Genomic DNA, 4,833 nt, shown 5'->3' on the forward strand with positions numbered 1-4,833 from the left:
CCCAGCTGGTGCGCACACACACACACACACACACACACACACACACACACACATCAGTGCTAGGAAAGTGAACTAAAACAGTCTTCTTCCTATGTAGCATGACACTGTGCAAGTTTCCTCCATCACATCCTGATCTGATCTTCTGTGAAGAAGGAGGTGTGTGTGTGTGTGTGTGTGTGTGTGTGTGTGTGTGTGTGTGTGTGAGAGAGAGAGAGAGAGAGAGAGAGAGAGAGAGAGAGAGAGAGAAAACACTGCAAATACACAGAGGTGCCAACACTGCTTGTGAAAATATTCTAAAAAAATAAATAAATAAAAAGCAGAGAGGAAAAAAGGCAGTTTTTTCTGTAAACCCCGAGTGAGTGTGAGTGCAGGAATCAACTCCACACTAACCACATAAATAATACAATGTGGAACCATGTCTGGATTTTTGAGGAACTAGTCGAGGTGCTGCACACACGTACACTCATACTCAACATTCACTCTGAGAATTGTATTTGACACACACACACACACACACACACACACACACACACAAGTGTACACAAGTGTAGGGTGCAGCACAACACTTACAATGCCACAACATAGGGATTAAAGAGAACAATAAATATAAATAAATAAATATATATCTATATACAAGATGGTATCAAAAAGTTTGTAGATTCGCTCTGTTTACATGAAAATACTTAATTTATCTACTTTTCCACACGATCAGCTTCAAAACAGAACCTTCACACAGCAATACAGAGCTCCCAGTGTTCTTCTGGAGTGTGTCCTTCTGCGATTCGAATCGGTCAAAACGGTGAGATGGATCTTCATCTTTGGGAAGAGGATGAAGTCTGCAGGAGCCAAATCTGTTGAGTAGTGTAGGTGTGGAAGTGAGATCGTGTGGATTGTTCTCAGACGATCATCATGCTCGTCAAAGGTCTTCCTGATCTCTTGTCATCTTCTAGTGATGTTCTGAAATGCTACACAGACAGACAGACAGACAGACAGACAGACAGACAGACAGACAGAGAGACAGATAGATAGATAGATAGATAGATAGATAGATAGATAGATAGATAGATAGATAGATAGATAGATAGATAGATAGATAGATAGATAGATAGATATGTAGAAAAAGCTCTGGGAGAACTCCAGGAGAACACTGAAAAAATTTTGCATGTCCATGTTGAAGTTATTTCTTCTTCTCAAGCTCACCTCTCAGCGTTCCTCCTGAGGCAGCGTAGATCTTACTGACAGCTTATAAAATAACCCATGATCCAGCGCAACTTATTATTTTCCTATGATGAATTCTTTAGAAGATCACCAGGATGTAGTGCAGTGACATGTCTGAGTGTAAAGGTGACGTGGGACTGTGTGTGGATCAGTTTTTATCGCTTTCTGGGTCTCACTGTTAATCTAACACCATGCTGAAGCTCAGAAGATCCCTCAACACCACATCAGAATCCTAACACCATCCGTCAGAGCGCTCGTTCTGCCGATCTTGCCGGCGTTCCCTGAGCAACCTGGAGGAATGTCATGGTTTTAATAATGCATCAGGATATGAAAGCATGTCTTCTATTATTTCAGAAAATAAATCCTGAACGTGCTCTTCTCTCTCCTCCATTCTTCTCGTTCCTCCTGTGTTGGAGGTTGGAGCGTGCTCTTCTTGAGGTGTATATATATATATGTATGTATTTATATATATTTTAGGGCAAATCCTAAAAAAGAAATTGTGTTGATGTTTTCTGAAATTGAGAAATGAAGTTCTATCAGTTCTATCTTTAATACACTGAAGGTGTGTTCCTCCTCTAGTGGAGAAAATCCTGTCTATAAATGAAATTCCTGAAGATCTTCACACATTTGAATCTTAATCCATTCTGTCTGCTGCACGTCTCCGAATGCACCGGTGAGCGATTTATCAAATACGTGCGCATCATCACAAGAGGAAAAATCAGCGAAGTAGAAATTCCACAGTTCTGGAGAGACGCTCCGTGATCTCATTTCCTCGTTTCTCTTTTCTTTTCACATTGATTCAATTCTCACACTTTGCGATGCAGGTAAACAGCTGCTACGCAGAAACGGTCGGTCCAAACCTTCACCAACGCTGAAACACTGAACGTTGTGAATAAAGCAGAACATCTGGACCCGCACCACTCACCTCTGGAACGACGCCTACACAGGAACCTATAAACACTTTGATTCCTCACCGGCTTCCTTCCTGACTTCGCTTTTCTTCATGACGTCACCATAGACGTTTATTACAGCAGCATCAGATGAAACCACAAAGGTGTGTGAACAAAGATATGAAGTAACGTCACACCAACATCTGATTATTCCGATTTACGGCAGTGACAAAACTGATCATGCAGCTGTGCAGACACTACGAAACTTCCTGGAATGAGAGATATTCACCAAACACGTGGGGAAAAAAGAGGAGCACATGACACCTACTCGTTTGTACATTTACACGTGCAGTTACACGTGTGTAGGAAAATACAATAAGAGATCCAAATCACGTCTCTCCATGATGTGCATTCCTCTGGAGGTGAAGAATAAACCGTCATCACGTGCAGTGTTTATCTGCAGAACTCCACCCAGATGTGGATCTTCTCCAAACTGTACTCTGTTCTCTGTACTTCTGCTGCATATCAATAATCTTTCACATGTGGTGAGTATCAGGAGAAGCGGCTGGTGGAAGACGTGTTATGAGGTGACAGTCGATAACAAATAAAAGCTTCATTACGCAGTGGAAGTTCATTACAGATTTGTCACATGAAATCAATGGATGTGGAATTGAAGAGAAAAAACATTTCTTCTGCGTCCTGATGCTCTGGAGAGCCTGAGTTAGGGATTTCCTGAGGGAGACATGCCATATGATAATCACCTCAAGTACAAATAACAAATTGTGACCTTGACCTTTCAGGGTGACCTTGACCTTTCATGGATGATGTATAAAAGATTCATTATAAATGAATGTGTGGAGTGTATGGAGCGTAGGGAGCATGTGGTGTGTATTGAGTGTACAGAGCGTGAGGAGTTTGTGGAGTGTGTGGAGTGTGTAGAGCGTACAATGTGTGTGTGGAGCGTACAGAGTGTATGGAGCGTACAGAGTGTGTGGAGCGTACAGAGTGTGTGGAGCGTACAGAGTGTGGAGCGTGTGGAGCGTACAATGCGTGTGTGGAGCGTACGGAACGTGTGAAGTGTGGAGTGTGTGGAGTGTACGGAGTGTGGAGCATGTGGAATGTGTGGAGAGTGCACAGCGTGTGGAGCGTGTGGAGTGTGTGAGCGTACAGAGCGTGCGGAGTGTGTGGAGCGTGGAGCGTGTGGAGCATGTGGAGTGTGGAGAGTACAGAGCGTGTGGAGTGTGGAGAGTACGGAGGTACGGAGTGTGTGGAGAGTACGGAGTGTGTGGAGCGACGGAGTGTGTGGAGCGACGGAGCGTGTGGAGGTGTGGAGAGTACGGAGCGTGTGGAGTGTGTGGAGAGTACGGAGTGTACTGAGTGTGTGGAGTGTGTGAAGAGTATGGAGTGTGTGGAGTGTGTGGAGCATACGGAGTGTGTGGAGCGTACAGAGCGTGTGGAGCGACGGAGCATACGGAGTGTGTGGAGCGTATGGAGCGTGTGTAGTGTACAGAGTGTGTGGAGCGTACGGAGCGTACGGAGTGTGTGGAGCGTGTGTAGTGTACGGAACATACAAAGTGTACGGAGCGTATGGAGTGTGTGGAGTGTGTGGAGCATGTGGAGTGTGTGGACCGTGACGGAACATACGGAGCATACGGAGTGTGTGGAGCGTACGGAGTATACAGAGTGTGTGGAGTGTACGGAGCGTACAGCGTGTGTGGAGTGTGTGGAACGTACGGAGTATGTGGAGCGTGTGTAGTGTACGGAGTGTGTGGTGTGTGTGGAGTGTACTGTGTGTGTGTGAAGCGTACAGAGCGACGGAGTGTGTGGAGTGTGTGGAGCGTATGGAGTGTGTGGAGCGCACGGAGTGTGAGGAGTGTGTGGAGCGTACGGAGCGTGTGGAGCGTACGGAGCGTGTGGAGTGTGTGGAGCGTGTGTATCGTACGGAGTGTATAGAGCGTACGGAGCATACGGAGTGTGTGGAGCGTACAGAGTGTGTGGAGCGTACAGAGCTCACGGAGTGTGTGGAGTGTGTGGAGCATGTGGATCGTGCGGAGCATGTGGAGCGTGGAGTGTGGAGCGTACGGAGGTGTGTGGAGTGTGTGGAGCGTGTGTATCGTACGGAGTGTATAGAGCGTACGGAGCATACGGAGTGTGGAGCGTACAGAGTGTGTGGAGCGTACAGAGTTAACGGAGTGTGTGGAGTGTGTGGAGCATGTGGATCGTACGGAGCGTGTGGAGTGTGTGGAGCGTACGGAGTGTGTGGAGTGTGTGGAGCGTGTGTATCGTACGGAGTGTGTGGAGCGTATGGAGCATACGGAGTGTGTGGAGCGTGTGGAGTGTGTGGAGAGTACGGAGTGTATGGAGTGTGTGGAATGTGTGGAGCGTACGGAGCGTATGGAGTGTGTGAAGCGTGTGGAGTGTGTGGAGCATGTGAAGTGTGTGGAGTGTGTGGAGCATACAGAGTGTGTGGAGCGTGTGGAGTGTGTGGAGCATGTGGAGTGTGTGGAGTGTGTGGAACGTACGGAGCATACAGAGTGTGTGGAGTGTGTGGAGTGTGTGGAGCATACGAAGTATGTGGAGCATGTGGAGTGTTTGGAGTGTACGGAGTGTGTGAGCGTGTGGAGCGTCACGGAGTGTGTGTAGTCTGTGGAGCGTACGGAGTGTGTGGAGTGTGTGGAGCGTACGGAGTGTGTGGAGTGTACGGAGCATACGGAGCGTACGGAGT

This window comes from Silurus meridionalis, chromosome 7, assembly GCF_014805685.1.
Source record: "Silurus meridionalis isolate SWU-2019-XX chromosome 7, ASM1480568v1, whole genome shotgun sequence".
NCBI classification, from domain to species: domain Eukaryota; kingdom Metazoa; phylum Chordata; class Actinopteri; order Siluriformes; family Siluridae; genus Silurus; species Silurus meridionalis.